At 49.5% G+C, this 26125-nt stretch overlaps 1 protein-coding gene across 3 annotated transcripts in view; it reads left to right on the top strand.

Annotated features, from left to right (window-relative positions):
- The window catches only part of LOC137306496 (pyruvate carboxylase, mitochondrial-like), a 1155436-nt gene that overhangs the window by 1101873 nt on the left and 27438 nt on the right, over positions 1-26125 (top strand). The window lies entirely within an intron of this gene.

Raw genomic sequence — 26125 nt, 5'->3', positions numbered from 1 at the left:
GATTACCCAGGCAGGGAACTGTGAAGCAGCCCTTCCCTTAACTGTTTCTCATTTCCGCAACTAGTGGCTGTTCTCCCTGGGGTCTGTTACGACAGGTTTCCTTCCCTTAAGGACATTTGTGAACCAGAATGGGTTCCAATGGTAAAATACCTCAAATAATAGTGAATAAATATCACTGCAATGGGACAGTACCTCAAATAACAGTGATTAAATGGCACTAATGGTATGATACTTCATAATAGTGAGTAAGTTTTTATTTATTCGTTCATGGGATGTGGGCGTCGCTGGCGAGGCCGGCATTTATTGCCCATCCCTAGTTGCCCCTTGAGAAGGTGGTGGTGAGCCGCCTTCTTGAACCGCTGCAGTCCGTGTGGTGAAGGTTCTCCCACAGTGCTGTTAGGAAGGAAGTTCCAGGATTTTGACCCAGCGACGATGAAGGAACGGCCGATATATTTCCAAGTCGGGATGGTGTGTGACTTGGAGGGGAACGTGCAGGTGGTGTTGTTCCCATGTACCTGCTGCCCTTGTCCTTCCAGGTGGTAGAGGTCGCGGGTTTGGGAGGTGCTGTCGAAGAAGCCTTGGCGAGTTGCTGCAGTGCATCCTGTGGATGGTGCACACTGCAGCCACTGTGCGCCGGTGGTGAAGGGAGTGAATGTTTCGGGTGGTGGATGGGGTGCCAATCAAGCGGGCTGCTTTGTCCTGGATGGTGTCGAGCTTCTTGAGTGTTGTTGGAGCTGCACTCATCCAGGCAAGTGGAGGGTATTCCATCACACTCCTGACTTGTGCCTTGTAGATGGTGGAAAGGCTTTGGGGAGTCAGGAGGTGAGTCACTCGCTGCAGAATACCCAGCCTCTGACCTGCTCTTGTAGCCACAGTATTTATATAGCTGGTCCAGTTAAGTTTCTGGTGAATCGTGACCCCCAGGATATTGATGGTGGGGGATTCGGCGATGGTAATGCCGTTGAATGTCAAGGGGAGGTGGTTAGACTCTCTCTTGTTGGAGATGGTCATTGCCTGGCACTTGTCTGGCGCGAATGTTACTTGCCAATTATGAGCCCAAGCCTGGATGTTGTCCAGGGCTTGCTGCATGCGGGCTCGGACTGCTTCATTATTTGAGGGGTTGCGAATGGAACTGAACACTGCAGCCATCTGCGAACATCCCCATTTCTGACCTTATGATGGAGGGAAGGTCATTGATGAAGCAGCTGAAGATGGTTGGGCCTAGGACACTGCCCTGAGGAACTCCTGCAGCAATGTCCTGGGGCTGAGATGATTGGCCTCCAACAACCACTACCATCTCCCTTTGTGCTAGGTATGACTCCAGCCACTGGAGAGTTTCCCCCCTGATTCCCATTGACTTCAATTTTACTGGGGCTCCTTGGTGCCACACTCGGTCAAATGCAGCCTTGATGTCAACGCTTGATGGGATTAGATGAAGTAGGGAGGGAGGAGGCTCGTGTGGAACATAAATACCAGTATAGACCTGTTGGGCCGAATGGCCTGTTTCTGTGCTGTACATTCTGTATAAAATACCTCAAATAATAGTGAATAACTCACTGTGCAATGGTAAAACACCTGAAATAATAATTAATAATTGACGTTGCAAGAGATGTCAGTCATTAATTAATATTTCATTGTGTCATTTGGTCTCCTTATTTAAGAAAGGTCATAATTGCTTTGGAGGCGGTTCAGAGAAGGTTCACTCGACTGGGATGAGGGGGTTTATCTTATGAGGAAAGGTTGGACAAGTCGGGCCTGTACACACTGGAGTTTAGAAGAATGAGAGGTGATCTTATTGAAACATATAAGATCCTGAGGGGACTAGAAGGGGCAGATGCTGAGAGGATGTTTCCCCTTGTGGGAGAGACTAGGGGACCACAGTTTAAAAATAAATGGTCTCCCATTTAAGACGGAGATGAGGAGAAATTTTTTCCCTCAGAGGGTGGATAGTCTGTGGAACTCCCTTCCCCAGAGAGCGGTGGAGGCCGGGTCACTGAATCTTTTTAAGGCTGAGTTAGATAGATTCCTGATCAACAAAGGTTCTAGTAGGTAGACGGGGAAAGTAGGGTTGAGGTCACAATCAGATCAGCCAGTATCTTATCAAATGGCAGAGGGGCCGAATGGCCTACTCCTGCTCTTAATTCTTATGTTCGTATGACAGTACGGCTTGAGTTTGGTTTTTAAAGGGCAGCTAATAAATTGGCCCAGCGATTGAGACAACCCAACAGAGGTGTGAGAGTGCGGCCAGTCCGTATACAGTATCCGATCGAATAATGGGAGTTCAGAATCATCTCCTCTCCCCTCCCCGCCCTGTCTTACTGATCAGGTTATCACTGGGTCTACAACAGCAACCTGCATTTATATAGCGCCTTGAACGTAGTAAAACGTCCCAAGGCGCTTCACAGGAGCGATCATCAAACAAAATTTGACACCGAGCCACATCAGGAGATATTAGGACAGGTGACCAAAAGCTTGGTCAAAGAGGCAGGTTTTAAGGAGCGTCTTAAAGGAGGAGAGAGAGGCGGAGAGGTTTAGGGAGGGAATTCCAGAGCTTAGGGCCCTGGCAGCTGAAGGCACGGCCGCCAATGGTGGAGCGATGGAAATCGGGGGATGCGCAAGAGGCCGGAATTGGAGGAGCGCAGAGATCTCGGAGGGTTGTAGGGGCCGGAGGAGGTTACAGGGATAGGGAGGGGGGGAAGGATTTGAAAACAAGCACGAGAATTTTAAAATCGAGGCGTTCCCGGACCGGGAGCCGATGTAGGTCAGCGAGCGCAGGGGGTGACGGGTGAACGGGACTCGGCGCGAGTTAGGATACGGGGGGCAGCAGAGTTTTGGATGAGCTCAAATTTTATGGAGTTTATGGAGGGTGAAAGGTCAGAGGTCGGCTGGGAAAGCATTGGAATAGTCTAGCAGAGGGCCGGGCCATGATGGACAGTCCATAAACATACTGTTCATGGTTGGGTGGCCAGGGATTATGAATCAAATCTGATACTGTACACCTCTTGTGTTGGCGCAGATGACAGTTCAGAGCTTTGCCCTGTCAGAGCTCACCAGAGAAATGTGTGTGGTTCTGAATGCTAGCGTGTAATTTTTTAGCTTTGTATTGTTCCCGTTGGGATCGCATGACTGCCTGGTCGGAGAATCGGAGAACAAGGATAGAGGTTGACAGGCCGTCCAGTCTGCTGCCCCCCCCGTATCCTAACTCACACCAAGTCCCGTTCACCCCATTGCCCCCTGCACTCGCTGACCTACATTGGCTCCCGGTCCCGGAACGCCTCCATTTTAAAATTCTCATCCATTTTAAATCCCTCCATGGCCCTCGCCCCCCCCTCCCTATCTCTGTAACCTCCTACAACCCTCCGAGATCTCTGCGCTCCTCCAATTCTGGTCTCTTGCGCATCCCCGATTTTCATCGCTCCACCATTGGCGGCCGTGCCTTCAGCTGCCTGGGCCCTAAGCTCCGGAATTCCCTCCCTAAACCTCTCCGCCTCTCTCTCCTCCTTTAAACCCACCTTGTTGACCAAGCTTTTGGTCGCCTGTCCTAATATCTCCTTATGTGGCTCGGTGTCCAATTTTGTCTGATTTCGCCCCCCCGTGAAGCACCTTGGCATGTTTTACTACGTTAAAGGCGCTATATAAATGCAGGTTGTTGTTGTTGTCTCAGCAGGAGCTGTCTGAGGGGCACATCAGTGGAATTTTATTCTGCACTGTGGTTTGGATTTCCATTCATTGCAGAGTGACCATAAGACCAGAAGAGATAGGAGCAGGAGTAGGCCATTCGGCCCCTCGAGCCTGCTCCGCCATTCAATGAGATCACGGCTGATCTGATTTTGACCTCAACTCCACTTTCCCGCCCTTTCCCCATATCCTTTGACTCCCTCGCTGATCAAAAATTGGTCTAACTCAGCCTTGAATGTATTCAATGACTCGGCCTCCACAGCTTTTTGGGGTAAAGAATTCCAAAGATTCACGACCCTCTGGGAGAAGAAATTCCTCCACATTTCCGTCTTAAAGGGGCGACCCCTTATTCTGAGACTATGCCCCCGAGTTTTAGATTCCCCCATGAGGGGTAACGTCCTCTCAGCATCTACCCTATCGAGTCCCCTCAGAATCTTGTATGTTTCAATAAGGTCTCCTCTCATTCTTCTAAACTCCAATGAGTACAGACCCAACCTGTCCAATCTTTCCTCGTAAGACAACCCTTCCATACCTGGAAATGAGTCAAGTGATCGAGCTCATGCTTCCTGCCCTGACTAACCATCCCCAACACACACGGAGCAGGTTATGGTCCGAGGGGGGGAAAATCACCTGAGACTCTTCTTGACATCTCCTGACTGTATTGGACACACGACTGCTCTGACACACCCAGAAACACACATAGCAGTCAGTCCAACAAAAAAGGATGATAGATTTTCTTTTTTTTAACATAGGAACATAGGAACAGGAGTAGGCCATTCAGCCCCTCGTGCCTGCTCCTCCATTTGATAAGATCATGGCTGATCTGTGATCTAACTCCATATACCTGCCTTTGGCCCATATCCCTTAATACCTTTGGTTGCCAAGAAGCTATCTATCTCAGATTTAAATTTAGCAATTGAGCTCGTATCAATTGCCGTTTGCGGAAGAGAGTTCCAAACTTCTACCATCCTTTGTGTGTCGAAATGTTTTCTAATCTCGCTCCTGAAAGGTCTGGCTCTAATTTTTAGACTGTGCCCCCTACTCCTAAAATCCCCAACCAGCGGAAATAGTTTCTCTCTATCCGCCCTATCCGTTCCCCTTAATATCTGATAAACTTCGATCAGATCACCCCTTAACCTTCGAAACTCTCGAGAATACAACCCCAATTTGTGTAATCTCTCCTCGTAACTTAACCCTTGAAGTCCGGGGATCATTCTAGTAAACCTACGCTGCACTCCCTCCAAGGCCAATATGTCCTTCCGAAGGTGCGGTGCCCAGAACTGCTCACAGTACTCCAGGTGCGGTCTAACCAGGGTTTTGTATAGCTAAATTAAAACAATGAGTATTTTCAGTAGTCTGTGAGGAACATAGGAACAGGAGGAGAGAGTTCCAGATTCCCACTCCCCTCTGTGTGAGGAAGTGCTTCCTGACATCACCCCTGAACGGCCTGGCTCTAATTTTAAGGTTATGCCCCCTTGTTCTGGACTCCCCCCAACCAGAGGAAATAGTTTCTCTCTATCGACCCTATCAAATCCTTTAACCATCTTAAACACCTCAATTAGATCAACCCTTAATCTTCGACACTCAAGTAAAGAATGAGAGGCATTGTTTGATTAGAAACAAGTGTTAAAAACCATTTATTCGTCATTCAATGCCTAAAATATCACCATTCACACTCATGACACATTTTCCCTGTCTCCAGTTATGACATTATGGGAGACATTATGATGGGAGCTCATTCTATCCTCCTACTGCTTAGAACATTTATAAATATAAATATTGGCTTTATAACAGAGGCGTAGAGTACAAAAGCAAGGAAGTTATGCTAAACCTTTATAAATCACTGGTTAGGCCTCAGCTGGAGTATTGTGTCCAATTCTGGGCACCGCACTTTAGGAAGGATGTTGGGGATTGTAGGAGTAGGGGGCACAGTCTAAAAATTAGAGCCAGACCTTTCAGGAGCGAGATTAGAAAACATTTCTACACACAAAGGGTGGTAGAAGTTTGGAACTCTCTTCCGCGAACGGCAATTGATACTAGCTCAATTGCTAAATTTAAATGTGAGATAGATAGCTTCTTGGCAACCAAAGGTATTAAGGGATATGGGCCAAAGGCAGGTTTATGGAGTTAGATCACAGATCAGCCATGATCTTATCAAATGGCGAAGCAAGCACGAGGGACTGAATGGCCTACTCCTGTTCCTATGTTCCTACGATGTCAAGGCCTTGGAGAGGGTGCAGAGAGGAGATTTACTAGAATGGTTCCAGGGATGAGGGACTTCAGTTATGCGGAGAGACTGGAGAAGCTCTCCTTAGAGCAGAGAAGGTTAAGGGGAGATTTAACAGAGGCGTTCAAAATCATTGATCGAGTAAGATGCAGATCGGTAAATGGATATAAATAGAAATAGACAGGGTATGGGGAAAGAGCAAGGGGAGTGGGACTAATTGGAGAGCTCTTTCAAAGAGCCGGCACAGGCACGATGGGCCGAACGGCCGCCTTCTGCACGCTAAGACTCTATGATTTCCGTATTTTCGATAAATTGCGAATTTAAAATTCTTCCGTAAAGTATTCTCTCGTCTTTCAGTGTGGGACGCGGGGAGAACCGAGCCACATACGCAAATCAGCCTGGTGATCGCGGCAGGAGGAAAGCCTGTCAGACCCTTATTGGTACAGGTTAATTGCGTTTTGCGTTTCTCTCGTGTTATTGAGGCGTGAGCGCGTGCAGAGCCTGAGGTTCCCCCCTGGCAGCGACAGGCTGTCAGTCTGGGAAGCGCCAAGCCTCTTAAGATACAAGTCAGGCACCAAAGCGTCGATAATCCACCACATGTTGTAAGTCTGCAGGTCACATTCCATCTGTCTCAGAGTTACAATTGATTCGAGAGGTTCATTACCTGCCTTGTGTGAGAGGCCTACGTTGGTCGGCAGTCTCAGAAGCCTGCTCGGAGTAGTGTACATGATCTGATTCTGGAGTTGCCCAGATGGTAGCGTGGGGATCGGGCTCCACGGGGCAAAGATACGGCCCACATAATGTCCATTCAGTCCAAATATTCTGAAGAGGACTGTATGATTTTATTATTTATCAGTTTAGAGCAGTCAACTGTGGCTCAGTGGGTCTCTCACTCGCCTCGGAGTCAGAAGGTCGTGGGTTCGAGCCCCGTAATCCAGGCCGACGCTCCCAGTGCCAGTACTGTCGGAGGAGACGTTAAACCGAGGCTCCGTCTGGTGGACGTAAAAGATCCCACGGCCGCTGTTTTGAAGAGCAGGGGGGAGTTCTCCCCGGTGTCCTGGACCATCATTTTTCCCTCAACCAACATCACAAAAACAGATGATCTGGTCATTTATCACATTGCTGTTTGTGGGATCTTGCTGTGCGCTAATTGGCTGCTGCGTTTCCTGCATTACAACAGTGACGACACTTCAAAAGTATTTCATTGGTTGTAAAGCTCTTTGGGACGTCCTGAGGTCGTGAAAGGCGCTATATAAATGCAAGTCTGTCTTTTTTAATAGTCCTGACCAACTAACTCCCATGAAAGCTGAAATTGTAAAAATGGTTCCCTCTCCTCAGATACCATCCCTCTCCCCTTCAAAACAATCACTATTACCCCCTCCTCAAAAAAACCCACCCTTGTCTCTCCCATTCTCACCATCTATCTGGGCACCCCCTCAATCCCTGGGCATCTCCTCAATCCCGGGCACCCCCTCAATCCCTGGGCACCCCCTCAATCCCTGGGCACCCCCTCAATCTCTGGGCATCTCCTCAATCCATGGGCATCCTCTCAATCCCTGGGCACCCCCTCAATCCCTGGGCACCCCATCAATCCCTGAGCATCTCCTCAATCCCTGGGCACCCCCTCAATCCCTGGGCATCTCCTCAATCCCTGGGCATCTCCTCAATCCCTAGGCATCCTCTCAATCCCTGGGCACCCCCTCAATCCCTGGGCACCCTCTCAATCCCAGGGGACCCCCTCAATCCCTGGGCATCTCCTCAATCCCTGGGCACCCCCTCAATCCCTGGGCATCACCTCAATCACTGGGCATCTTCTCAATCCCTGGGCATCTCCTCAACCCTGGGCACCCCCTCAATCCCTGGGCACCCCCTCAATCTCTGGGCACCCCCTCAATCCCTGGGCACCCCCTCAATCCCTGGGCACCCCCTCAATCCCTGGGCACCCTCTCAATCCCTGGGCATCCCCTCAATCCCTGGGCATCCCCTCAATACCTGGGCACCCCCTCAATCCCTGGGCATCTCCTCAATCCCTGGGCAGCCCCTCAATCTCTGGGCACCCCCTCAATTCCTGGGCATCTCCTCAATCCCTGGGCATTCCCTCAATCCCTGGGCACCCCCTCAATCCCTGGGTACCTGCCCAATCCCTGGGCATCTCCTCAATCCCTGGACACCCCCTCAATCCCTGTGCATCTCCTCAATCCCTGGGCATCCCCTCAATCCCTGTGCATCTCCTCAATCTCTGGGCATCTCCTCAATCCCTGGGCATCTCCTCAATCCCAGGGCATCCCCTCAATCCCTGGGCACCCCCTCAATCCCTGGGCACCTGCCCAATCCCTGGGCATCCCCTCAATCCCTGGGCACCCCCTCAATCCCTGGGCACCCCCTCAATCCTTGGGCATCCTCTCAATCCCTGGGCATCTCCTCAATCCTAGGGCGTCACCTCAATCCCTGGGCATCTCCTCAATCCCTGGGCATCTCCTCAATCCCTGGGCACCCCCTCAATCTCTGGGCACCCCCTCAATCCCTGGGCATCATCTCAATCCCTGGGCATCACCTCAATCTCTGGGCACCCCCTCAATCCCTGGGCATCTCCTCAACCCCTGGGCACCCCCTCAATCCCTGGGCACCCCCTCAATCCCTGGGCACCCCCTCAATCCCTGGGCATCCTCTCAATCCCTGGGCATCTCCTCAATCCTAGTCCTAATATCTCCTTATGTGGCTCGGTGTCAAATTTTGTTTGATAATCGCTCCTTGGGACTGAAAGGCATTGTTTTTGCAAATCACCAGAGACACCGAAATGAGACTCCCCTCAGGCCTAAAGGGATTGCTATCCAGTCTACCTTGCCTGGCCTGCACCTGCTCTTTGTTCATTAACTATAAATCGTAGCCAAGAGATGACTTCTCCTTTTGCTCGATTGAGTTGAGAGGAAGCTTAACGGGGAGAGTACTTTGAGATCACCTATGCCAGTCAGTGCGTCCGAAACAATTGAAGCTGTCATCTTGTGGACAGAACTCGTCACCCACGTTTCAGATGACGTCCGGTTAATTCTTTCCGAATGCCTTTCCTGTCTGGCACCAATCGATCTGTCGCTTTCCACAATCTCGACAATTTGGAAACGCTCCTCCTTGTCCCTTACGTTTTCCGTCATTTTTTTCCCCAGCGTTGAGTGCGCACAGGGTAAAAAGATCCAGGGCTCGATTTTAGGGGGCAATCGCGGGTGCTTCGGGGGCTCCGAAAATCGGAGAGATCCCGTTCGGGTTCAGAAGCCGGCTCCAACCCGCCGACTTCCGAGTTGCCCAGGGACCCGCCTGTGCGTGCACAGGCCACCCGAAAACGGAAGTCCCGCCAGCAATTAAAGCCGGCAGGATGACAGCTAAACAGCCAAATGTACCTCATTGAGGTACTTAAGGCATTTTACCTGTGACAGATTAAGGGATTAGAACGATTTTAAACTTACCTGGGCGACTTAGGAACAGGAGTAGGCCATTCAGCCCCTCGTGCCTGCTCCGCCATTTGATAAGATCATGGCTGATCTGTGATCTAACTCCATATACCTGCCTTTGGCCCATATCCCTTAATACCTTTGGTTGCCAAAAAGCTATCTATCTCAGATTTAAATTTAGCAATTGAGCTGGTATCAATTGCCGTTTGCGGAAGAGAGTTCCAAACTTCTACCACCCTTTGTGTGTAGAAATGTTTTCTAATCTCACCCCTGAAAGGTCTGGCTCTAATTTTTAGACTGTGCCCCCTACTCCTAGAATCCCCAACCAGCGGAAATAGTTTCTCTCTATCCACCCTATCCGTTCCCCTTAATATCTTATAAACTTCGATCAGATCACCCCTTAACCTTCGAAACTCCAGAGAATACAACCCCAATTTGTGTAATCTCTCCTCGTAACTTTACCCTTGAAGTCCGGGTATCATTCTAGTAAACCTACGCTGCACTCCCTCCAAGGCCAATATGTCCTTCTGAAGGTGCGGTGCCCAGAACGGCTCACAGTACTCCAGGTGCGGTCTAACCAGGGTTTTGTATAGCTGCAGCATAACTTCTGCCCCCTTGTACTCTAGTCCTCTAGATATAAAGGCCAGCATCCCATTAGCCTTCTTGATTATTTTCTGCACCTGTTCATGACACTTCGATGATCTAAGTCCCTGAACCCCTAAGTCCCTTTGGACATCCACTGTTTTTAACTTTTTACCATTTAGAAAGTACCCTGTTCTATCCTTTTTTGATCCAAAGTGGATGACCTCACATTTGTCTACATTGAATTCCATTTGCCACAGTTTTGCCCATTCACCTAATCTATCAATATCGCTTTGTAATTTTATGTTTTCATCTACACTGCTTACAATGCCACCAATCTTTGTGTCATCAGCAAACTTAGATATGAGACTTTCTATGCCTTCATCTAAGTCGTTAATAAATATTGTGAATAATTGAGGCCCCAAGACAGATCCCTGCGGGACTCCACTGGTCACATCCTGCCAATGTGAATACCTTCCCATTATCCCTACTCTTTGTCACCTTTCACTCAGCCCACCACTTCTGATTCACGCCTAAAGAAACTAAATAAATTAAATAAAAACCATAGACGCACCCTTTAAAATTAACTTCTGGCAAGTTAATTCTTTAAAATTAACTTCTGGCAAGAAAGAACTTGCATTTATATAGCGCCTTTCAGAACCTCAGGACGTCCCGAAGCGATCTGCAGCCAATGAAATACTTTTGAAGTATAGCCATTGTTGTAATGTAAGAAACGCAGCAGTCAATTTATGCACAGCAAGATCCCACAAACAGCGATGAGATAAACGAACAGATTTTGGCTGTTGATTGAGGGATTAATATTGGCCCAGGACACCGGGGGGAACTCCCCCCTGCTCTTCTTCCAATAGCGGCCGTGGGATCTTTTGCGTCCACCTGAGAGGGGCAGACGGGGGCCTCGTCCAAAAGACGGCACTTCCAGCAGCGCAGGACTGGGAGCGTTCAGCGTGGATTATAGACTCAAGTGTCTGGAGTGGGGCTCGAACCCATGACTCAGAGGTAGGAGAGTTACCCACTGAGCCACAGCTGACACCAGATTGCATCCGCAATTGAGACACAGTAGCCGATTCAGTAAAGTGGACTGATGGCAGCAGAGGCAAGACAGCCCAGCCCTGGAGAGAAGTTAAATCTGGCTTGGTGCATTACAGATACTTTTATTGGACTCTAACCCGATGCGTTCAGTGCAAGCCATCTCTCATCAGTCAAGCCGGGATACATGTCGTTCATTTTATTTAAAAAGTCGTTTATGTTGAGTGTTTGTGATAACACAAAAGAGAAAGCACCCCCATTTGCCATCTGACTGAATCAATAATATCAATCCTTCAGTGCTTAATGGGAGGCCTGGACTACGATCAGTGTGTATTAAGATGTGGACACATTTTATAGGTTTGCAGTCGACTTGTGTTTAATGTTAGATTTTAATGTGCACTCGTCAAATTGAGTAATTAATCAACGCATGGAATAATCTTCCAGACGGAGGAAGAAACGCTGGAATCATTTAAGAGGCAATTGGGTGTTTGGGGGATTGTAGGGTCTCTCTTTATATCCACCCTCATCTGTGTGGTGACCTTGGGGCTATTTGCCTCTCCCCTTGCCTGCACCAAGTACCAGTATCAGAGAACAACAACTTTTTTTTTATTATTCGTTCATGGGCGAGGCCGGCATTTATTGCCCATCCCTAATTGCCCCTTGAGAAGGTGGTGGTGAGCCGCCTTCTTGAACCACTGCAGTCCGTGTGGTGAAGGTTCTCCCACAGTGCTGTTAGGAAGGGAGTTCCAGGATTTTGACCCAGCGACGATGAAGGAACGGCCGATATATTTCTAAGTCGGGATGGTGTGTGACTTGGAGGGGAACGTGCAGGTGGTGTTGTTCCCATGTGGCCTGCTGCCCTTGTCCTTCTAGGTGGTAGAGGTCGCGGGTTTGGGAGGTGCTGTCGAAGAAGCCTTGGCGAGTTGCTGCAGTGCATCCTGTGGATGGTACACACTGCAGCCACTGTCCGCCGGTGGTGAAGGGAGTGAATGTTTCGGGTGGTGGATGGGGTGCCAATCAAGCGGGCTGCTTTGTCCTGGATGGTGTCGAGCTTCTTGAGTGTTGTTGGAGCTGCACTCATCCAGGCAAGTGGAGAGTATTCCATCACACTCCTGACTTGTGCCTTGTAGATGGTGGAAAGGCTTTGGGGAGTCAGGAGGTGAGTCACTCGCTGCAGAATACCCAGCCTCTGACCTGCTCTTGTAGCCAGAGTATTTATGTGGCTGGTCCAGTTAAGTTTCTGGTCAATGGTGACCCCCAGGATGTTGATTGTGGGGGATTCGGCGATTTAGACAGTGCCTTTCCCGTAGAATAAACTGACAAACTTGGGAGGTGGGGGGGAGTCGCGAGCTAAACGATGGGATGTTAGGAGTGGTCGGCGAGGAGGTTTTTATGGAGGAGAGGGAGAGGCGCAGAGGTTTAGGGAGGGGAATCCCAGAGCATGGAGCCTAGGCGACTGAAGGCACGGCTGCCAATGGTGGGGTGAAGGGAGGGGATGAATGGACAAGCAGGTTTTGCAAGAGGTAGAGGAACGGAGAGCTCTGAGGGGCAGAGTTGAAGGGCTGGAGGAGGCTACAGAGATAGGTCAGGAGCGAGGCCGTGGAGGGATTTAACTTGGATGGTGTAGGGGGATGAGATCACTCTTAGATCAGGCGGAAGGTTTATATGTATCTGAAGAAAATCTCCGTGTGGGTTAATATTTGCAGGGGGTCCCAGGGAAACGGATAGGGCAGATAGAGAGAAACTATTTCCGCTGGTTGGGGATTCTAGGAGTAGGAGGCACAGTCTAAAAATTAGAGCCAGACCTTTCAGGAGCGAGATTAGAAAACATTTCTACACACAAAGGGTGGTCGAAGTTTGGAACTCTCTTCCGCAAACGGCAATTGATACTAGCTCAATTGCTAAATTTAAATCTGAGATAGATAGCTTTTTGGCAACCAAAGGTATTAAGGGATATGGGCCAGAGGCAGGTATATGGAGTTAGATCACAGATCAGCCATGATCTTATCAAATGGCGGAGCAGGCACGAGGGGCTGAATGGCCTCCTCCTGTTCCTATGTTCCAATCTAGCTTCTCCTTAAATGTATCTATACTATTCACCTCCACTACTCCTTGCAGTAGTGAGTTCCACATTCTCAACACTCTCTGGGTAAAGAATTTTCTCCTGAATTCCCAGTTGGATTTATTAGCGACTATCTTATATTTATGGCCCCTGATTCTGGTCTCTTCCCACAAGTGGAAACATATTTTCTACGTCTACCCTATCGAACCCCTTCACAATTTTAAACACCTCTATCAGTCTCCTCTTTTCTAGAGAAAAGAGCCCCGTACCTGTTCAGCCTTTCATCGCGTGCTCTGATACATAGCCTCTCCGATCCAATTACCTCTACAGAGGGGCCATTGATCACAAATCAGCACGGACAGACTGCGGGAAAGCATGCCTCCTCACTGGTTTTATTTTGTAGCCACGCATTCAGTTCTCGCATCCTCTTTGGTTCTGTAAATAAATTGAAGGCCCACAGTGTCGTTACTGAATCTGTAATTAAAGTCAGACGGCAATAGGAGACCTGAAATATACTCACATCAACTTGAACTCCACGAGAAACAAGCTCAGCGCAGCTTCCAAGAGTTCGACAGAATCTACATGAATAAGCAAAGCAAATGTATTCTATGTACCAAGAGTAACAGCTGCTCAGGGCTCACTCCCATGTAACAGTTCCTCTCCCTGTAACTCACTCCCAGGTAACAGTTACTCTCCCTGTAACTCACTCCCATGTAACAGTTACTCTCCCTGTAACTCATTCCCAGGTAGGACTTACTATCCCTGTAACTCCCTCCCAGACAGGACTTACTCTCCCTGTAACTCCCTCCCAGACAGGAGTTACTCTCCCTGTAACTCCCTCCTGGACAGGACTTATTCTCCCTGCAACTCCCTCCCAGACAGGAGTTATTCTCCCTGTAACTCCCTCCCAGACAGGACTTACTCTCCCTGTAACTCCCTCCCAGACAGGACTTACTCTCCCTGTAACTCCCTCCCAGACAGGACTTACTCTCCCTGTAACTCCCTCCCAGACCGGACTTATTCTCCCTGTAACTCCCTCCCAAACAGGAGTTACTCTCCCTGTAACTCCCTCCCAGACAGGAGTTACTCTCTCTGTAACTCCCTGTTGGTTTGATGTTACTCTCCCTGTAACTCCCTGTTGGTTTGATGTTACTCTCCCTGTAACTCCCTGTTGGTTTGATGTTACTCTCCCTGTAACTCCCTGTTGGTTTAATGTTACTCTCCCTTTTACTCAGTGTCAGGTGGTTGATCTCTCCCGATCAGGTGGGATCAGGTAATGAGACAGAATCCCTGAGCTCACTGTCACAGTTTGTACTTCTCTAAATGCTCAAGTATTGTCCATCCTTGTAACCCAGCTCTCTTCACCAGTTTACCCTGTGTGTGGAACTCATTTCCATGGTTCAATTGAGATTTCATATTTTAAAGTCTATTCTAAAAAACAATCATTTAATCAATGAAAAAAATGGAAGGAGATGGAAAAGACATGGGAGACACACACTGACACACATATACACGCACATATAAACATACACACATATACACGCACATATATACATACACACATATACACGCACATATATACATACACACATATACACGCAATATAAACATTCACACATATACACGCACGGATATACACACATATATACACGCACACATTTACACACATATATACATACACACATAAGCACGCACACATATACACACACATATATACACGCACACATATACACGCGCACATATACATGCACATATATACACGCACACATATACACGCACATATATACATGCACACATATACACGCACAGATATACACACACATATATACACGCACACATTTACACACATATATACATACACACATAAACACACACACATATACACGCACATATATACATGCACACATATGCACACACATATATACATGCACCCGTATACACGTACATATATACACGCACATATATACATGCACACATATACACACACATATATACATGCACACGTATACACGCACAGATATACACGCACATATATCCACGCACACATATACTTACACACATATTCATACACACACATATACACGCACATATATACTTACACGCACATAGTCATACACACACATACACAAACATTTATACACACATACATGCACATATATACTTACATGCATAGTCATATACACATATACACAAACATATAGACACACATATGCAGGCACACATATTCATGCACACAGTCACACATATTCGTGCACACACATATACATGCAGATGTCTTCTTACACGCACATATACACACACATACATACTCGCACATGTACACGTAAACAAGCACACACACACACTATGAAAGCCAAAACTCTATTATCCAGCAGATTAATTTGATTTGAACCTGATTATCACCTCAGGCAGTTGCCGCTCCTGTTGATAATAGAGTCCTCTATTTGGAGAAGATAATTAGAAGTTGCAATTTAAACCAAATGAAATCCACATAACACGTGGGTGTGACTGTCAAACACAAGGAGATCAGGAAGAGCCTCACACACAATAATCGACATGTGGAGCACAGTCCCAGATCGATGAGCAGGGGAGCGAAAAGCTCAGAATCGTTGGTTGCTGCAATGGGTCTCCCTGGATGGACCAATTAAGACGGGCTGAATGGCCTCCCTCCTCGGTAATTACCTTGCATTGCGAACCTGCACGTGCGATTCTACCGCAGAGAGCCCTGTTGTCTTTGAGATTCTGTTAATCGCTGTATTGACTTTACAGCGGGATGCCCTCATCTCCTCTCCATTCATTACGATTCCACTCTTCTCGAGGGAAAAGCAATCCATTTATCCCACATTCATTGCGACTATTAATATACACATTTAAACATATTAAGAAGCCACTCCAACAGCCCCTGAATACATTAAGACCCGATTAGCTATTCGCATAGATTCAATTCGGGTGGAAAATCATTTAATCAGATCCATTAAGGTTTAATCCTAAACGAGACACATTTATGGATGCGAAGGTTTAACGGTATTTAGACCTCTGTGGAGCAAACCTTCTAATAATGGAGTCTGTAGTCATTAAAGGAACTGCCTTCAAGTGTAAGATTGATCCCGACCTGGGCAAGGCATCTCGTCCTTCCGAAAGGCCAGCTCAACCCTACATAGTGCGTAGATCAGCTTCCAGACTATTCGCTAAGGGGCGAACAGTGCTTTCGAGATCAGAAAAGACTCTTCGTTCTCTGTGGGACTGATAAGACTCCATCGCTGCACAGCTCCGCGGCAGTGACCCCGCACCCACTCCCGTCCCTGCCAATTGTCTCCCTTTGTCTCTTTCTCTGGTTCATGGCGGCGAGGCCTTGCATCTGAAAGTCAGCGTTTGGAGCCTGAGACCAACTGGCTTCAGGGATCGCACTGGTCGGAGGAATGGTAAATGTGTTCCGACTTGGAATTTGCTCCTCAAATCAATAAAGTTCGCGCTGTTGAACGTCAGATCGAATCGGACAGTACAGAAGGAGGCCGCTCGGCCCATCGTGCCAGTGCTGGCTCTTTGAATGAGTTAGTCCCACTCCCCCCACCCCTGCTCTTTCCCCACAGCCCTGCAAATTTATCATTTTCAAGTATTTCTCCGATTCCCTTTTGAAAGTTATTATTGAATCTGCTTCCACCGCCCTTTCAGGCAGCGCATTCCAGATCATCACAACTCGCTGGGTGAAAAAAATTCTCCTCATCTCCCCGCTCTGGTTCTTTTGCCAATTATCTTAAATCTGTGTCCTCTGGTTACCGACCCTCCTGCCACTGGAAACAGTTTCTCCTTATTTACTCTATCAAAAACCCCTCATGATTTTGAACACCTCGATTAAATCTCCCCTTAACCTTCTCTGCTCTAAGGAGAACAATCCCAGCTTCTCCAGTCTCTCCACATAACTGAAGTCCCTCATCCCTGGTACCATTCTGGTAAATCTCCTCTGCACCCTCTCTAAGGCCTCGATATCCTTCCTAAAGTGTGGTGCCCAGAATTGGACACAATGCTCCAGCTGAGGCCTAACCAGTGATTTATAAAGGTTTAGCGTAACTTCCTTGCTTTTGTACTCTACGCCTCCATTAATAAAGCCCAGGATCCCGTATGCCTTTTTAAACAGCAGGACTATGGGGAAAGAACAAGGGGGAGTGGGATTAATAGGATTGCTCTTCCACAGAGCCGGAACAGGCATGATGGGCTGAATGGCCTCCTTCTGTGCTGTAAGACTCTATGATTCCCTACAGGGATGGGGATACTGCTCGGTCGTTAAGTCTGCAATTAAGAGGCCATTCAGATTGCTTTCCACGAGTTCTGTATTGAATTACACTGCCCAATTGGAGATGCTCTTACAAAGAGCCAGCACGGGCTCGATGGGCCAAATGGCCCGTGCCGTAACTATCCTTTGAATCAATGATTCTAGGAAATTGGTGAGCGAATTTTGCCCTGACCCTTAGCTCCCAAGGTATTTCTGAGTTGGATGTGATTGTATGTTGGAACTTTACTCTGCTTTTGACGTGCTTTGTGTCGAGAATTTTTTATATATATTCGTTCATGGGATGTGGGCGTCGCTGGCGAGGCTGGCATTTATTGCCCATCCCTAATTGCCCTTGAGAAGGTGGTGGTGAGCCGCCTACTTGAACCGCTACAGTCCGTGTGGTGAAGGTTCTCCCACAGTGCTGTCAGGAAGGGAGTTCCAGGATTTTGACCCATCGACGATGAAGAAACGGCCGATATATTTCCAAGTCGGGATGGTGTGTGACTTGGAGGGGAACGTGCAGGTGGTGTTGTTCCCATGTGCCTGCTGTCCTCGTCCTTCTAGGTGGTAGAGGTCGCGGGTTTGGGAGGTGCTGTCGAAGAAGCCTTGGCGAGTTGCTGCAGTGCATCCTGTGGCTGGTGCACACTGCAGCCACTGTGCGCCGGTGGTGAAGGGAGTGAATGTTTAGGGTGGTGGATGGGGTGCCAATCAAGCGGGCTGTTTTGTCCTGGATGGTGTCGAGCTTCTTGAGTGTTGTTGGAGCTGCACTCATCCAGGCAAGTGGAGGGTATTCCATCACACTCCTGACTTGTGCCTTATAGATGGTGGAAAGGCTTTGGGGAGTCAGGAGGTGAGTCACTCGCCGCAGAATACCCAGCCTCTGACCTGCTCTTGTAGCCACAGTATTTATATGGCTGGTCCAGTTAAGTTTCTGGTCAATGGTGACCCCCAGGATGTTGATGGTGAGGGATTCGGCGATGGTAATGCCGTTGAATGTCAAGGGGAGATGGTTAGACTCTCTCTTGTTGGAGATGGTCATTGCCTTGCACTTGTCTGGCTCAAATGTTACTTTCCACTTATCAGCCCAATCCTGGATAGAAACACAGGACCTCCAGCCCAGAAGACCACTTGGCCCAACGATTCACAACCCTCTGCCTGAAGATATTCCTCTTCATCTCAATCTTGAATGGCCGACCCCTTATCCTGCGACTACACCCCCCCTAATTCTAGACTCTCCAGCCAGGGGAAACATCCTCTCAGCATCCACCCTGTCAAGCCCCCTCAGAATCTTATATGTTTCAATGAGATCATCTCTCATTCTTCTAAACTTCAGAGAGTATTGGCCCATTCTACCCAACCTCTCCTCATAGGACAACCCTCTCATCCCAGGGATTAATCTAGTGAACCTTCATTGCACTGCCTCCAAGTATATCCTTCCTTAGATAAGGAGACCAAAACTGTACGCAGTGCTCCAGGTGAGGTATCACTAAAACCCTGTATAATTATAGAAAGACTTCCTTACTCTTGTACTCCAACCCCCTTTCCACATTCTCACCACTCTCTGGGTAAAGAAGTTTCTCCTGAATTCCCTATTGGATTTATTAGTGACTATCTTATATTTATGACCTCTAGTTCTGGTCTCCCCACCAGTGGAAACATCTCCTCTACGTCTACCCGATCGAACCCTTTCATAATCTTAAAGACCTCTATCAGGTCACCCCTCAGTCTTCTCTTTTCTAGAGAAAAGAGTCCCGGCCTGTTCAATCTTTCCTGATGGTTATAACCTCTCAGTTCTGGGACTATCATCCTAGTAAATCTTTTTTGCACCTTCTCCAGTGCCTCTATATCCTTTTTATAATATGGAGACCAGAACTGTTCACAATTCTCCAAGTGTGGTCTAACCAAGGTTCTATACAAGTTTAACATAACTTCTCTGCTTTTCAATTCTATCCCTCTAGAAATGAACCCCAGTGCTTGATTTGCCTTTTTTATGGCCTTATTAATGTGAGTCGCTACTTTTAGTGATTTGTGTATCTGTACCCCCAGATCCCTCTGCTCCTCTATCTCGTTTAGACTGTTTGGGAGGAATTTTAACCCTCCAGGCCGGTTTGGGTTAAAATTCCAAAAAACTGAACCCCCACCCGGCACAAATGCGCTGACGTCCGGTTTATCCGGGGTGGGTTGAGGGGAGGGCGGGCGAGTCATTTAAAGATGTGAGTGAGGCTGCGTGCCTCAGATTTCAACAGACTTTTACATTTGACGGCTGCAGGCCGGGGCTCAGGAAACCCGGTATCTGAACGGCCAGATCCAGCACTGATTGTGGGCCAGGAGGAGCAGGAGAGCTCCCCTCACCGGGCCCTCAAGCAAAACCTGCCACCATCGGCCTCCCTCCCCCTGATCCGATCTCCCCACCCCGCCCGCCCACCCCCCATGCGATCTCTCCCTCCCTCCTCTCCGCTCCGCTCCCAGGCTGCGGCCTTCAAGTTCAGGCCTTCCCGCCCGCCAGCCAGCCGTCTGCCGTCCAGGGATCCGAGACTCTAAACGCAAAACGTCTGCCGTTAATTTCCTCGTTCCCCGATTCCCGAACTTGTTTCTGAGAATTTCCATTCTCAACCTAATTTACTGATAAAGTATTGTGTGCAGTTGTGGTCTCCTTATCTGAGGAAGGATGTACTTGCCATGGAGGGAGCGCAACGAAGGTTTATCAGACTGATTCCTGGGATGGCAGGACTGACGTATGAGGAGAGATTGGATTGGATTGACTCGGCCGATATTCACTCGAGTTTAGAAGAATGAGAGGTGATCTCATCGAAACATATAAAATTCTAACAGGACTAGACAGACTAGATGCAGGGAGGATGTTCCCGATGGCTGGGGAGTCCAGAACCAGGGGTCACAGTCTCAGGATACGGGGTATGCCATTTCGAACCGAGATGAGGAGAAATTTCTTCACTCAGAGGGTGGTGAACCTGTGGAATTCTCTACCACAGAAGGCTGTGGAGGCCAAGTCATTAGATGTATTCAAGAAGGAGATCGATCTATTTCTTAATGCTAAAGGGATCAAGGGACATGGGGGAAAAGCGGGAACGGGGTACTGAGTTAGACGATCGGCCATGATCATTTTGAATGGCGGAGAAGGGCTGAATGGCCTACTCTTGCTCCTATTTTCTATGTTTCTGTAAGACAAACAGATCCCACATCGTGGAGGTGTGTTAACCGCAGACATCCAGATTCTGCTACCTCAGAGCATGTCGGAGAATATTACGGTGAGACAGGCCTGCGGTTATTTTGTTAAGTGACAGACAAGTAACGGTACCCTGGTTTCAGTTCTCTGCGAATAATAAGTGTGAAGCAAACTGCGGCCCTGCCAAGTACTGGCTGAGCAGCAGGTCAAGCAGATGACTTGATTTTGTTCTGTCAATTAACCGCGAAATAAATCAACTCCTTGCTGCACAATTCATCGCACTTTCGTGCAAATTCGAGCGAGTTTCAGAGGTCGTTCGAAAATGTGCGCTTGACTCAGTTGCTGTCGCTCGTCTCTCTCCCCTCTGAGTCGGAAGTTCGAGCCCCACTCCAGAGACTTGAGCCCCACAATCCAGGCCCGACGCTCCCGGTGCCAGTCCTGAGGGAGCGCTGCACTGTCGGAGGTGCCGTCTTTCGGAGGGCCCCGTCTGCCCCTCTCTCAGTTAAGAAGACCCACGGCCACTACTGGAAGAAGAGCAGGGGGGGGGAGTTCTCCCCGGGTGTCCTGGGGGCCGATATTTATCCCTCAACCAACGTCACTAAAAAACAGATGATCTGGTCATTTATCACATTGCTGTTTGTGGGATCTTGCTGTGCGCAAATTGGTTGCCGCGTTTCCTACATTACAACATTGGCTGTAAAGTGTTGTGGGACGTCCTGAGGTTAGGAGTTATTCCACTAATAACATACAGCCAGAATACATCACTGAGATCTGCTTTCTGTCCCCAGTATAAGACTCCCCATCATTCCATCCTTCTGAATTACTCTGTACCCTTGTACATTGTGTTTGTTCCCATTCATTTCCATTTCTGCTGCCCCCCCCGTATCCTAACTCGCACCGAGTCCCGTTCACCCATCACCCTCTGTGCTCGCTGACCGACATCGGCTCCCGGTCCGGGAACGCCTCGATTTTAAAAATTCTCATCCTCGTTTTCAAATCCCTCCATGGCCCTCGCCCCCCCCTCCCTGTCTCTGTCACCTCCTCCAGCCCCTCCAACCCTCCGCGACCTGCTATTGGGGTCCCTCTCGAGACCCTCCAGTGTGCTGACCCACAGAGGCCCAGTGCCCAGCTTTGATTCCTGTTCAGTGCTGAATTAACTGAGCTCAGCCATTCAGGATAGACAGCCTCAGAGCAGGGGTGTGTGTGAGTGTGTGATTGTGTATCTGTGTGTGTGATTGATTGTGCATCTGTGTATGTTTGTGTGTGTGGACGGGTGTGAATATCTGTGTGCGTGTGATTGTGTATCTGTGTGTGTCTGTGTGTGTCATTCTGTGTGTGCTGTCTGTGTGTCTCAGTCTGTGTGTCTCTGTCTGTGTGTCTCTGTCTGTGTGTGTCAGTCTGTGTGTGTCTGTGTGGGTCTGTCTATGTGGGTCTGTCTGTGTGTGTCAGTCTGTGTGTATCAGTCTGTGTGTGTCTGTGTGGGTCAGTCTGTGTGTGTCAGTCTGTGTGTGTCTGTGTGTGTGTCAGTCTGTGTGTGTCTGTGTGTGTGTGTCAGTCTGTGTGTGTCTGTGTGTCTGTGTGTGTGTCAGTCTGTGTGAGTGTGTGTCAGTCTGTGTGTGTCTGTGTGTGTGTGTCAGTCTGTGTGTGTCTGTGTGGGTCTGTGTGTCTGTGTGTGTGTGTCAGTCTGTGTGTGTCTGTGTGTGTGTCAGTCTGTGTGTGTCTGTGTGTGTCTGTGTGTGTGTGTCAGTCTGTGTGTGTCTGTGTGTGTGTCAGTCTGTGTGTGTGTGTGTCAGTCTGTGTGTGTCTGTGTGTGTGTGTCAGTCTGTGTGTGTCTGTGTGTCTGTGTGTGTGTGTCAGTCTGTGTGTGTCTGTGTGTGTGTCAGTCTGTGTGTGTGTGTGTCAGTCTGTGTGTGTCTGTGTGTCTGTGTGTGTGTGTCAGTCTGTGTGTGTCTGTGTGTGTGTCAGTCTATGTGTGTCTGTGTGTGTGTCAGTCTGTGTGTGTCTGTGCGTGTCTGTGTGTGTGTCAGTCTGTGTGTGTCTGTGTGTCTGTGTGTGTGTCAGTCTGTGTGTGTGTGTGTCAGTCTGTGTGTGTCTGTGTGTGTGTGTCAGTCTGTGTGTGTCTTTGTGGGTCTGTGTGTCTGTGTGTGTGTCAGTCTGTGTGTGTCTGTGTGTGTCAGTCTGTGTGTGTCTGTGTGTGTCAGTCTGTGTGTGTCTGTGTGGGTCTGTGTGTCTGTGTGTGTGTGTCAGTCTGTGTGTCTGTGTGTGTGTCAGTCTGTGTGTGTCTGTGTGTGGGTCAGTCTGTGTGTGTCTGTGTGGGTCAGTCTGTGTGTGTCTGTGTGGGTCAGTCTGTGTGTGTCTGTGTGGGTCAGTCTGTGTGTGTCTGTGTGTGGGTCAGTCTGTGTGTGTCTGTGTGGGTCTGTGTGTCTGTGTGTGGGTCAGTCTGTGTGTGTCTGTGTGTCTGTCTGTGTGTGTCTGTGTGTGTGTGTGTGTCTGTGTGTGTCAGTCTGTGTGTGTCTGTGTGTCTGTGTGTGTGTCTGTGTGTGTCAGTCTGTGTGTGTGTGTCTGTGTGTGTGTCTGTGTGTGTCTGTGTGGGTCTGTGTGTCTGTGTGTGTGTCAGTCTGTGTGTCAGTGTGTGTGGGTCTGTGTGTCTGTGTGTGTGTCAGTCTGTGTGGGTCTGTGTGTGTCTGTGTGTCTGTGTGGGTCTGTGTGTCTGTGTGTGTGTGTGTGTGTGTGTGTGTCAGTCTGTGTGTGTCTGTGTATCTGAGAGCAGGAGGTTCAGTTGTGACAGCCCCCATGGTGTGATATTCTGCCCACACTCACTGTCTTGTACCTGGAGACAGGAGGCCGAGCGAGACTGGGGATCAGGCCCCAGCGAGGAGTCAGCACCTTCAGCAGACGTTCCTGCTGAAAACAGGCAGGAGTTTTCCGGAGGAGAGAGTTCAGTGGATGCACAAACGCCTCTGTGATTGAGAAGCTGCGAACACTCTGCACGCAGGGGGTCTCCTGTGTTTTGCTTTTCTGTTCAACGAAAAAAACACTGAATCAAAAAGGCCGCCCGGTGTTTCGAGCCTCCGTCAGGAGCAGCAGGGAAGGGCAGGGGTCATCTCCAGGCGTGCCTGTCCCACAGCTGTTCCTGAGAGAGGGAGCGGGGGCTGCCTGAGGGGGAGACGGGGCTCGGGGTATCTCACTCTGTGAGTCACGCCTGCCAAGGTGACATCTCTCCGCTGTCTGCTCGGTTCGTTCGATCGAGAGGGTCAGAGAGCTGTCTCCTCACTCTGGATCGATACTTCACAACACAGCAAATCAACAGCAGTAATTCATTGCTTTGTCCTCAGCTGCACAGATGGGCCGTACACATCTGTTCAACATCTGCAGCTCCTTTTGCTTCGAAATCCACACGGCAAGTTTATCGAATCACGGCTCAGCCGCCCCCCCCTTATCCCGACTCTCGACTCCCCCCACACCCCCTCACTCCCATTCCCAACTCCCCCCCTCGCCCCCACTCCCAACTCCCCCCCTCGCCCCCACTCCCGGCATTGTGAGTGGACAGTGTGTGTGGACACTGTGTGTGGGACACTGTGTGTGTGGACACTGTGTGTGGGACACTGTGTGTGTGGACACTGTGTGTGGACACTGTGAGTGGGACACTGTGTGTGGACACTGTGTGTGGACATTGTGTGTGGACACTGTGTGTGGACACTGTGTGTGGGACACTGTGTGGGACACTGTGTGTGGACACTGTGTGTGGGACACTGTGTGTGGACACTGTGTGTGGGACACTGTGTGTGGGACACTGTGTGTGGACACTGTGTGTGGGACACTGTGTGTGGACACTGTGTGTGGACACTGTGTGTGGGACACTGTGTGTGTGGACACTGTGTGTGGACACTGTGTGGGACACTGTGTGTGGACACTGTGTGTGGACATTGTGTGTGGACACTGTGTGTGGACACTGTGTGTGGGACACTGTGTGTGGACACTGTGTATGGGGACACTGTGTGTGGGACACTGTGTGTGGACACTGTGTGGGGACACTGTGTGTGGACACTGTGTGTGGGACACTGTGTGTGGGACACTGTGTGTGGACACTGTGTGGGACACTGTGTGTGGGACACTGTGAGTGGGACACTGTGTGTGGACACTGTGTGTGGACACTGTGTGTGGGACACTGTGTGTGGACACTGTGTGTGGGACACTGTGTGTGGACACTGTGTGTGGGACACTGTGTGTGGGACACTGTGTGTGTGGACACTGTGTGTGGGACACTGTGTGTGGACACTGTGTGTGGGACACTGTGTGTGGACACTGTGTGTGGGACACTGTGTGTGGGACACTGTGTGTGGACACTGTGTGTGGACACTGTGTGTGGACACTGTGTGTGGGACACTGTGTGTGGACACTGTGTGTGGACACTGTGTGTGGGACACTGTGTGTGGGACACTGTGTGTGGACACTGTGTGTGGACACTGTGTGTGGGACACTGTGTGTGGACACTGTGTGTGGACACTGTGTGTGGACACTGTGTGTGGGACACTGTGTGTGGACACTGTGTGTGGGACACTGTGTGTGGGACACTGTGTGTGGACACTGTGTGTGGGACACTGTGTGTGGACACTGTGTGTGGACACTGTGTGTGGGACACTGTGTGTGGGACACTGTGTGTGGACACTGTGTGTGTGGGACACTGTGTGTGGGACACTGTGTGTGTGGGACACTGTGTGTGGGACACTGTGTGTGGACACTGTGTGTGGACACTGTGTGTGGGACACTGTGTGTGGGACACTGTGTGTGGGACACTGTGTGTGGACACTGTGTGTGGACACTGTGTGTGGGACACTGTGTGTGGGACACTGTGTGTGGGACACTGTGTGTGGGACACTGTGAGTGGGACACTGTGTGTGGACACTGTGTGTGGACACTGTGTGTGGGACACTGTGTGTGGACACTGTGTGTGGGACACTGTGTGTGGGACACTGTGTGTGGACACTGTGTGTGGACACTGTGTGTGGGACACTGTGTGTGGACACTGTGTGTGGGACACTGTGTGTGGGACACTGTGTGTGGGACACTGTGTGTGGGACACTGTGTGTGGACACTGTGTGTGGGACACTGTGTGTGGACACTGTGTGTGGACACTGTGTGTGGACACTGTGTGTGGGACACTGTGTGTGGACACTGTGTGTGGGACACTGTGTGTGTGGACACTGTGTGTGGGACACTGTGTGTGGGACACTGTGTGTGGGACACTGTGAGTGGGACACTGTGTGTGGACACTGTGTGTGGGACACTGTGTGTGGACACGGTGTGTGGGACACTGTGTGTGGGACACTGTGTGTGGACACTGTGTGTGGGACACTGTGTGTGGGACACTGTGTGTGGGACACTGTGTGTGGGACACTGTGTGTGGGACACTGTGTGTGGACACTGTGTGTGGACACTGTGTGTGGACACTGTGTGTGGGACACTGTGTGTGGACACTGTGTGTGGGACACTGTGTGTGGACACTGTGTGTGGGACACTGTGTGTGGACACTGTGTGTGTGGACACTGTGTGTGGGACACTGTGTGTGGACACTGTGTGTGGACACTGTGTGTGGGACACTGTGTGTGGGACACTGTGTGGACACTGTGTG

The sequence above is a fragment of the Heptranchias perlo genome, chromosome 43 (assembly GCF_035084215.1).
Source record: "Heptranchias perlo isolate sHepPer1 chromosome 43, sHepPer1.hap1, whole genome shotgun sequence".
NCBI classification, from domain to species: domain Eukaryota; kingdom Metazoa; phylum Chordata; class Chondrichthyes; order Hexanchiformes; family Hexanchidae; genus Heptranchias; species Heptranchias perlo.
Note: the sequence above shows the minus strand (reverse complement) of the source record. Positions and strands in the feature narration are given on the sequence as shown.